The sequence below is a fragment of the Schistocerca cancellata genome, chromosome 8, assembly GCF_023864275.1.
Source record: "Schistocerca cancellata isolate TAMUIC-IGC-003103 chromosome 8, iqSchCanc2.1, whole genome shotgun sequence".
Taxonomy (NCBI): Eukaryota; Metazoa; Arthropoda; class Insecta; order Orthoptera; family Acrididae; genus Schistocerca; species Schistocerca cancellata.
Window position 1 is genome coordinate 523,666,339 of NC_064633.1, and position 11,448 is coordinate 523,677,786.

Sequence of the window (11,448 nt, forward strand, 5' to 3'; positions counted from 1 at the left end):
AAAGTCTTGGTTTCTTCTTCCGAGGGGAACCCGGCTGACGCCACTCCATGGATTGGGTTTTGGTCTCAGGTTCGGGCAAAAACAACCGTTTTTCATTCTGGCTAATGACGTGGTCAAAAAACTCTTTCCCCTCTTCAGTAAAGGTCTTGATGAGACCCTCGCACACATTCTTCCTCATCGTTTTCATTTCTCTTGTCAATAATCTAGGCACCTAACGTGCACAAATTTTTCTGTACCCTAGTGACTGTACCCGTGATACCACCCTACCCAATGGCAAACGAGTCATTTCAGCAAGCTGTCGTGTCGTCACACATCTGTCTCTTTGGATGATTTGAGCAATGGTCTCCTTATCCACATCACTCACTGCCGTCGATGGTCTACTGCATCGTGGATTGTCCAGTAGAGAGAAATCACCCTCTTTAAACCTCTGCAACCACCGCTGGATACTGCTGCGATCCACTGTGTCCTCCCTATAAGCAGGGAGCAACTTGCTGTGAATCGATGTGGCAGAGTCATCGCCGGTCTTGAAGATAACGTCGCAACCTGACATCTACTTCGCGATCTATTATGGCTCACCTGTAAATAAAAGAAAATACTTATATATACCAACTTAGAGTTAAATGTTCCAAGCACACAAAAAATTTCATTCTCCTCCTGCAGAAAATAAAAAAAATTAGAGACGACTGTGTTAAACTTTTTGAACGCCCTTTGTGTTCCACATTACGACCATCTTCAACTGTCGGCGTTCTCTGTCACTCAACAGACGAGGTCTGTCTGTACGCTTTTGTGCTGTACGTGTCCCTTCACGTTTCCACTTCACTATCACATAGGAAACATTGGATCTAGGGATGTTTAGGAGTGTGGAAATCTCACGTACGGACATATGACACAAGTGACTCCCAATCACCTGATTACGTTCGAAGTCCGTGAGTTCCGCGGAGCACCCCATTCTGCTCTCTCACGATGTCTGATGACTACTGAGGTCGCTGATATGGAGTACCTGGCAGCAGGTGGCACTACAATGCTGGGGGTGTCCAGATACTTTTGATCACATAATATACTGAATCTTTATAAACCAGTTACATCGTGTGTTGAAGATTTCAGGAGGATAAATTAGATTCAGAAACTACTGTAAAAAAGTTGTTCCAGTTCTGCTGTATTATTTCGAAACTGTAGTGTAATGCGGATATTGACAGTCCTGACAGAAATGTGATTTTTTTGTATGTCAGTTAAGCTTTACACTTAGTCCTTTGTTGTGCAAAACAATGCTATGAAATGCAGTGGAGATCGATAAAGTGGGTAGGGAGGCTTGCAGTATTTTGGAACATTTCTCAAACTTTCGCCTTTAGCCAGCCCTGTAACAGAAGCTTAATATAATAATTTTCCTTTAATTTATGTCTATGGTCACAAACGTTTTGTTAACTGATTACCGGTTTAGGTCTTTAATGACCATCATCAGATCTGTTTCATAAAAACAAAGTCCTAATGTACTGCAGTCATAGTGGCATCGTCAAATGTTAAATGCGGAATCAGCACCAGCTGAAACCGGTAATCTGTTAACAAATTACGGCAAAAGTTGGACCGTTATGGAGTAAGGGGAGTAGCTTACAATTGATTCGCCTCTTACTTTAAGAACATAAAGCAGAAGTTAATTCTCCGCAATATTGAGAGTGGTAGTGATGTTCAGTCGCAATGGGGCACTGTTAAGAGGCGTTCCCCAAGGGTCAGTGCTGGGGCCACTGCTGTTTCTTATTTATATAAATGATATGCCTTCTAGTATTACAGGTAATTAACAAAAATTTCTGTTTGCTGATGACACCAGCTTGGTAGTGAAGGATCTTGTGTGTAATATTGAAACAGTATCAAATAATGTAGTTCATGAAATTAGTTCGTGGCTTGTGGAAAACAATTTGATGCTAAATCACAGTAAGACTCAGTTTTTACAGTTTCTAACTCACAATTCAACAAGAACGGATATTTTGATCAGACAGAATGGGCATATTATAAGCGAGACGGAACAGTTCAAGTTCCTAGGCGTTCGGATAGATAGTAAGCTGCTGTGGAAAGCCCATGTCCAGGATCTTGTTCAGAAACTAAATGCTGATTTATTTACCATTAGAACAGTATCTGAAATAAGTGACAGTTCAACACGAAAAGTAGTCTACTTCGGATATTTTCATACCCTTATGTCATATGGTATTATTTTTTGGGACAATTCTTCTGATTCGAAAAGGGTATTTTTGGCTCAATAACGGGCTGTTCGAGCTATATGTGGTGTAAGTTCGAGAACCTCTTGTCGACCCCTAATCAATAGTCTGGGAATTCTGACATTGCCCTCACAGTATATATTTTCTTTAATGTCGTTTGTTGTTAGCAACAGTTCCCTCGGCGCCGGCTTTGGAAAGCGTCATTTTGCCATGCGTGGTATACTTTGACTACGTGTCACACAGACTGTCTACAAACTTATTCGTTTCGGAAATACTTCCATCCTTGGGCCGAAAGTCAATGATAATATCCTTTTGGACGGCAGATAAATACACTCCTGGAAATGGAAAAAAGAACACATTGACACCGGTGTGTCAGACCCACCATACTTGCCCCGGACACTGCGAGAGGGCTGTACAAGCAATTATCACACGCACGGCACAGCGGACACACCAGGAACCGCGGTGTTGGCCGTCGAATGGCGCTAGCTGCGCAGCATTTGTGCACCGCCGCCGTCAGTGTCAGCCAGTTTGCCGTGGCATACGGAGCTCCATCGCAGTCTTTAACACTGGTAGCATGCCGCGACAGCGTGAACGTGAACCGTATGTGCAGTTGACGGACTTTGAGCGAGGGCGTATAGTGGGCATGCGGGAGGCCGGGTGGACGTACCGCCGAATTGCTCAACACGTGGGGCGTGAGGTCTCCACAGTACATCGATGTTGTCGCCAGTGGTCGGCGGAAGGTGCACGTGCCCGTCGACCTGGGACCGGACCGCAGCGACGCACGGATGCACGCCAAGACCGTAGGATCCTACGCAGTGCCGTAGGGGACCGCACCGCCACTTCCCAGCAAATTAGGGACACTGTTGCTCCTGGGGTATCGGCGAGGACCATTCGCAACCGTCTCCATGAAGCTGGGCTACGGTCCCGCACACCGTTAGGCCGTCTTCCGCTCACGCCCCAACATCGTGCAGCCCGCCTCCAGTGGTGTCGCGACAGGCGTGAATGGAGGGACGAATGGAGACGTGTCGTCTTCAGCGATGAGAGTCGCTTCTGCCTTGGTGCCAATGATGGTCGTATGCGTGTTTGGCGCCGTGCAGGTGAGCGCCACAATCAGGACTGCATACGACCGAGGCACACAGGGCCAACACCCGGCATCATGGTGTGGGGAGCGATCTCCTACACTGGCCGTACACCACTGGTGATCGTCGAGGGGACACTGAATAGTGCACGGTACATCCAAACCGTCATCGAACCCATCGTTCTACCATTCCTAGACCGGCAAGGGAACTTGCTGTTCCAACAGGACAATGCACGTCCGCATGTATCCCGTGCCACCCAACGTGCTCTAGAAGGTGTAAGTCAACTACCCTGGCCAGCAAGATCTCCGGATCTGTCCCCCATTGAGCATGTTTGGGACTGGATGAAGCGTCGTCTCACGCGGTCTGCACGTCCAGCACGAACGCTGGTCCAACTGAGGCGCCAGGTGGAAATGGCATGGCAAGCCGTTCCACAGGACTACATCCAGCATCTCTACGATCGTCTCCATGGGAGAATAGCAGCCTGCATTGCTGCGAAAGGTGGATATACACTGTACTAGTGCCGACATTGTGCATGCTCTGTTGCCTGTGTCTATGTGCCTGTGGTTCTGTCAGTGTGATCATGTGATGTATCTGACCCCAGGAATGTGTCAATAAAGTTTCCCCTTCCTGGGACAATGAATTCACGGTGTTCTTATTTCAATTTCCAGGATTGTAGTTACGTTTCCGCATTACGACAACGAAGCACTATTTTCCGCCCCCCCCCCATCCCATCCTCCCACGCAGACACGCTTTGTATAGCCTCCACTGCTAGTGCTGCCACCTGTCGTCTGTCAGTGGCTGTCGACATCGAACGTATGCGATGGTGACGTTAATGTGAGTGGACTGCGAATTTTCTTATTCCATTTCAAAATGATAGCATTCACTTCCCGCGTGCTGCAGTCTCTTTCTGAAATTACTAAAATTACTCCTGTACACTTAGAGAAAGCTTTTGACAATGTTCACTGGAATACTCTCTTTCAAATTCTAAAGGTGACAGGAGTAAAATACAGGGAGCGAAAGGTTATTTACAATTTGTACAGAAACCAGTGGCAGTTATAAGAGTCGAGGGACATGAAAGGGAAGCAGTGGTTGGGAAGGGAGTGAGACATGATTGTAGCCTATCCCCGATGTTATTCAATCCGTATATTGAGCAAGCAGTAAAGGAAACAAAAGAAAAATTCGCAGTAGGTATTAAAATCCATGGAAAAGAAATAAAAACTTTGAGGTTCGCCGATGACATTGTAATTCTGTCAGAGACAGCAAAGGACTTGCAGGAGCAGTTGAACGGAATGGATAGTGTCTTGAAAGGAGGATATAATACGAACACCAACAAAAGCAAAACGAGGATAATGGAATGTAGTCGAATTAAGTCGGCTCATGCTGAGCGAATTATATTAGTAAATGACACACTTAAAGAATTAAAGGAGTTTTGCTATTTGGCGAACAAAATAACTGATGATTATTATGGGTGGAGGTTACACTCAACAACCGAGCTAGGTTAATAATTGGCTCCTTTTACCGACCTCCCGACTCAGCAGCATTAGTGGCAGAACAACTGAGAGAAAATTTGGAATACATTTCACATACGTTTTCTCACCATGTTATAGTCTTAGTTGGAGATTTCAATTTACCAGACATAGAATGGGACACTCAGATGTTTAGGACGGGTGGTAGGGACAGAGCATCGAGTGACATTATACTGAGTGCACTATCCGAAAATTACCTCGAGCAATTAAACAGAGAACCGACTCGTGGAGATAACATCTTGGACCTACTGATAACAAACAGACCCGAACTTTTCGACTCTGTATGTGCAGAACAGGGAATCAGTGATCATAAGGCCGTTGCAGCATCCCTGAATATGGAAGTTAATAGGAAAATAAAAAAAGGGAGGAAGGTTTATCTGTTTAGCAAGAGTAATAGAAGGCAGATTTCAGACTACCTAACAGATCAAAACGAAAATTTCTATTCCGACACTGACAATGTTGAGTGTTTATGGAAAAAGTTCAAGGCAATCGTAAAATGCGTTTTAGACAGGTACGTGCCGAGTAAAACTGTGAGGGACGGGAAAAACCCACCGTGGTACAACAACAAAGTTAGGAAAGTACTGCGAAAGCAAAGAGAGCTTCACTGGAAGTTTAAACGCAGCCAAAACCTCTCAGACAAACAGAAGCTAAACGATGTCAAAGTTAGCGTAAGGAGGGCTATGCGTGAAGCGTTCAGTGAATTCGAAAGTAAAATTCTATGTACGGACTTGACAGAAAATCCTAGGAAGTTCTGGTCTTACGTTAAATCAGTAAGTGGCTCGAAACAGCATATCCAGACACTGCGGGATGATGAAGGCATTGAAACAGAGGATGACACGCGTAAAGCTGAAATACTAAACACCTTTTTCCAAAGCTGTTTCACAGGGGAGGACCGCACCGCAGTTCCTTCTCTAAATCCTCGCAAGCCGGCCGCGGTGGTCTCGCGGTTCTAGGCGCGCAGTCCGGAACCGCGCGACTGCTACGGTCGCAGGTTCGAATCCTGCCTCGGGCATGGATGTGTGTGATGTCCTTAGGTTAGTTAGGTTTAAGTAGTTCTAAGTTCTAGGGGACTGATGACCACAGCTGTTAAGTCCCATAGTGCTCAGAGCCATTTGAACCAAATCCTCGCACAAACGAAAAAATGGCTGACATCGAAATAAGTGTCCAAGGAATAGAAAAGCAACTGGAATCACTCAACAGAGGAAAGTCCACTGGACCTGACGGGATACCAATTCGATTCTACACAGAGTACGCGAAAGAACTTGCCCCCCTTCTAACAGCCGTGTACCGCAAGTCTCTAGAGGAACGGAAGGTTCCAAATGATTGGATAAGAGCGTAGGTAGTTCCAGTTTCCAAGAAGGGTCGTCGAGCAGAACTATAGACCTATATCTCTGTCGTCGATCTGTTGTAGAATTTTAGAACATGTTTTTTGCTCGAGTATCATGTCGTTTTTGGAAACCCAGAATCTACTATGTAGGAATCAACATGGATTCCGGAAACAACGATCGTGTGAGACCCAACTCGCTTTATTTGCTCATGAGACCCAGAAAATATTAGATACAGGCTCCCAGGTAGATGCTATTTTTCTTGTCTTCCGGAAGGCGTTCGATACAGTTCCGCACTGTCGCCTGATAAACAAAGTAAGAGCCTACGGAATATCAGACCAGCTGTGTGGCTGGATTGAAGAGTTTTTAGCAAACAGAACACAGCATGTTGTTGTCAATGGAGAGACGTCTACAGACGTTAAAGTAACCTCTGGCGTGCCACAGGGGAGTGTTATGGGACCATTGCTTTTCACAATATATATAAATGACCTAGTAGATAGTGTCAGAAGTTCCATGCAGCTTTTCGCGGATGATGCTTAATATACAGAGAGGTTGCAGCATTAGAAAATTGTAGCGAAATGCAGGAAGATCTGCAGCGGATAGGCACTTGGTGCTGGGAGTGGCAACTGACCCTTAACATAGACAAATGTAATGTATTGCGAATACATAGAAAGAAGGATCCTTTATTGTATGATTATACGATATCGGAACAAACACTGGTAGCAGTTACATCTGTAAAATATCTGGGAATATGCGTGCGGAACGATTTGAAGTGGAATGATCATATAAAATTAATTGTTGGTAAGGCGGGTACCAGGTTGAGATTCATTGGGAGAGTCCTTAGAAAATGTAGTCCATCAACAAAGGAGGTGGCTTACACAACACTCGTTCGACCTATACTTGAGTATTGCTCATCAGTGTGGGATCCGTACCAGATCGGGTTGACGGAGGAGATAGAGAAGATCCAAAGAAGAGCGGCGCGTTTCGTCACAGGGTTATTTGGTAACCGTGATAGCGTTACGGAGATGTTTAACAAATGACGGAGGAGATAGAGAAGATCCAAAGAAGAGCGGCGCGTTTCGTCACAGGGTTATTTGGTAACCGTGATAGCGTTACGGAGATGTTTAACAAACTCAAGTGGCAGACTCTGCAAGAGAGGCGCTCTGCATCGCGGTGTAGCTTGCTCGCCAGGTTTCGAGAGGGTGCGTTTCTGGATGAGGTATCGAATATATTGGTTCCCCCTACTTATACCTCCCGAGGAGATCACGAATGTAAAATTAGAGAGATTAGAGCGCGCACGGAGGCTTTCAGACAGTCGTTTTTCCCGCGAACCATACGCGACTGGAACAGGAAAGGGAGGTAATGACAGTGGCACGTAATGTGCCCTCCGCCACACACCGTTGGGTGGCTTGCGGAGTATAAATGTAGATGTAGATGTAGATGATGGTCGAAGTAGAGAGGATATAAAATGTAGACTGGCTATGGCATGGAATGCGTTTCTGAAGAAGAAAAATTTGTTTACATCGAGTATAGATTTAAGTGTCAGGGAGTCGTTTCTGGAAGTATTTGTAAGGAGTGTAGCCATGTATGGAAGTGAAAAATGGACGATAAATAGTTTAGACAAGAAGAGAATTGAAGTTTTCGAAATGTGGTGCTACAGAAGAATGCTGAAGATTAGATGGGTAGATCACATAACTAATGATGACGTATTAAATAGAATTGGGGAGAAGAGGAGTTTGTGGCACAACTTGACAAGAAGAAGGGACCGGTTGGTAGGACACGTTGTGAGGCATCAAGGGATCACAAATTTAGCATTGGAGGGCAGCGTGGAGGGTAAAAATCGTAGAGGGAGACCAAGAGATGAATACACTAAGCAGATTCAGAAGGATGTAGGTTGCAGTAAGTACTGGGAGATGAAGAAGCTTGCACAGGATAGAGTAACATGGAGAGCTGTATCAAACCAGTCTCAGGACTGAAGAATACAACACAACACAACAGTACAGACATGCCTTCAATTAAGTTGACATCCTTTGCTCAGGAATGCTGCTCCTGATAATAGATATTACAAATAAACTTAGCAGGTACTCCCCAAGTACAAAGTGATATGAACTTGCACAAATACACCTGCTTATCAATCTAAAGCAAAGTATATTTTTACATACTTGGTATGTGAAGTTATACATTTTATACTAGCATTTATGATAACAGTCAGTATAATAGAGACACAAATGAGACAACGCATTTCTCTCAACAGAGCATTACATATCGATTTTGCAGGAAGATAAACTGCTCTCTGGGTAGTTCATGTCGTTTATTTTGACAACAGAAATGAACTGGAATGGGAACCTATACTGTATTTCGGTATGTTGCAAATGCTTGTCAGTTTTAGGTAGGATATACGCTATTCATATGAAAAGTGCACAAAATATTTCTAGATCACTATAGTCTCTAGAGAGATTGTTAAAAACGGAGTTATGACAAGCAAGGAATCACTCTGGTTATATGTGTTGTGTGTCTGTTGCGGAGAGGGTGGGGGGGGAGGCGACTGCATCTATATTGAAATATTGTGCTGATGTTATCGTCGCGTGTTTCAGAAGGTATTACAGTCAATGACACAAGGTTTATAAGCAGAAACCGTAATCCCGCACGGACCGATCGATACTTTTTGTCTAATTACAGTACTGCTGTCGGTGCAGCGGACATGAGTACGCAGGCCAAGGCCGAAGTTCTCCACCTACATCGTACTCGTATAAAGATTGCTGGTATCGAGTTACGTATGTAACGTGTTGAGGACAATGTTGATCAGATACTGTATAGAGTAACGCACAAAAAACGTGAAAGGGGCAGGAGATGTTCGTGCGGTTTGGTCGATTGTATGTCAGCTGGCCAGACTTCGTAAATAACTTCTACTTTTTGTTAGAACGGCTGATGTGAGTTTTCAGTTCCACTTGTCGTATGTGTTAGTTTTAGGTCCCAATACAATAGGGTATAATTACCATTAATGAATTTTGATCAGTTAGCTGCACCTGTAAAGGTTCACAGTCGATTGACAACATTTTTAATTTTGGTACAAACGAAGTGGGCTTAAGCTTGCCGTTCTTATTTCAGAGATCAAAAATTTCTTTTCTCTATTACTTGCACAGTCTACATGTGCTAATAATAAAAAGTAATTAAAGTAATAACCTGTGACTCGAAGGTTTATTTTACTTTGGGTACAGTTAGAATTATTTTTCCACATCGATCTAAGTCGTCAGGTGGGTTACTGCATTAACAACCCATACATGTTGTAAAGTGGATGTATGTATTTGTGTATGTTCCATATCTCCTCCTAAACCACTGGACCGATTTCAACCAAGTTTGGTTCATGTATCACTTACTGTCTGGAAAGAATCGCTGTGGGGATAAGAACCACATACCTATCATAGTTCAGGAGGTATGACGCCATAAACAATGAGGTGCGTGAGATACCCTTGCATCATGTATGATGTTTAAATTTGTTACCACTGTGCTGCTAACTATATTCGCAACATACTTTGCAGACAGTATCCACATATGCCCCTGAGTGTACCTACAAATATACGAGGTGCGACAATAAAGTAATGAGACTGATTTTCTTTGCAAGATGTGGCAACCCTGCAGGCTTGCGTGGGCACAATAACTTTGACCTCGGTCTATAAGCTGCTTCTAGTCCAAGTGGCACGTCGATGCAACTGCTCAGTCGTGAGTTGTGCTGTAAGAAGTTAACACGTGTTTGTGTCTCTCGTCACGGAAATGGAACCGCATAATATTGGACAACGGTATGCTATTATCTTTTTGCGTTAAATTGGGTGAAAAAGCGACGACAACTTAGGGTAAGTTTCAGAAGGCTTTTGGAGAGGAGGTTATGTCAAGAACTCAAGTTTTTCGTTGGCATAAAATGTTTAGTGAAGGCAGAACGAATGTTGAAGATGAAGACCGTCGTGGACGACCATGCATGCTTGTGTGCTTCTTTGATTCTACGGGAATTGTTCATAAAGAGTGGGTGCCTCCTGGACAAACAAATTGTCCAAATGGCTCTAAGCACTATGGGACTTAACATCTGAGGTCATCAGTACCCTAGACTTAGAACTACTTAAACGTAACCAACCAAAGGACACCACACACATCCAAGCCCGAGGCAGGATTTGAACCTGCGAACGTATCAGTCGCGCGGTTCCGGACTGAAGCGCCTAGAACCGCTCGGCCACAACGGCGGGCACTGAACAAACAGTTAACCAATATTACTTCAAAGAAATTGTAGAAAGACGTCGTAAAACAGTTCTTCGTGTCCGTGCCAACATTGCTGATAATTGGATTCTGCAACACGATAATGCGCCATTCCATACTGCTCCGTCAGTACAGCTATTTTTAACCTCAAAACAAATTACAGTACTACCACAGTTACCTTATTCACTAGATATCGCTGCGTGCGACTTTTTTCTATTTACAAGAGTCAAAACGGCGATCAAGGGATGTCCAAAAAGCTGTGACGAGGGTCTCGGAGGATATTAGGGAAGATGAGTTCCAGAAATGTTACCGTCAATGGCAGAAGCGCTGGAAAAAGTGTGTGCAATCAGAAGGGAACTACTTTCAAGGAGCACTCCGTCTTCAGGCCACGAGTGGCCAACCGGGACCATCCGACCGCCGTGTCATCCCCAGTGGAGGACGCGGATAGGAAGGGCGTGGGGTCAGTACACCGCTCTCCCGGTCGTTATGATGGTATTCTTGGCCGAAGCCGCTACTATTCGGTCGAGTAGCTCCTCAATTGGCATCACGAGGCTGAGTGCGCCCCGAAAAATGGCAACAGCGCATGGCGGCCTGGATGGTCACCCATCCAAGTGCCGACCACGCCCGACAGCGCTTAACTTCGGTGATCTCACGGGAACCGGTGCATCCACTGCGGCAGGGACGTTGCCATTTTCAAGGAGAGAACACTGAACTTGAATAAAACGGTAAGCAACGTTTTCTTTCACATCAGTCTCATTACTTTTTTGTCGCACCTCGTATATCGTTGTGCGACACATAGCTCAAGAGATATGACGTCAGAAACACTGAGTGGCGCATCGTGCAAGATGTTCTAATATATCTGTTCTTTACTACCAAGACACACCTACAGTCGAGGCAACTTAAGAAAATCCCTGACACCTGGCAGCTCTTTTGACAACTTTCAAATACGCAGCGGAAACGGCTGTAGACGAAAATTGTAGACGTCTGTAGAGCTATGAAGAGGCGATGCCGCAGAGACATTTGCAAAATCGCGTTGTAAGCACGTGAAGCGGCTGGACCTAGAGTA

The 11,448-nt window shown here is 44.7% G+C and overlaps 1 pseudogene; it reads right to left on the minus strand.

The window, feature by feature from the left end:
* Window positions 1-10,953: 10,953 nt before the first annotated feature.
* Window positions 10,954-11,071, minus strand: LOC126095942 (5S ribosomal RNA; annotated as a pseudogene).
* Between the last annotated feature and the right edge of the window lie 377 nt (window positions 11,072-11,448).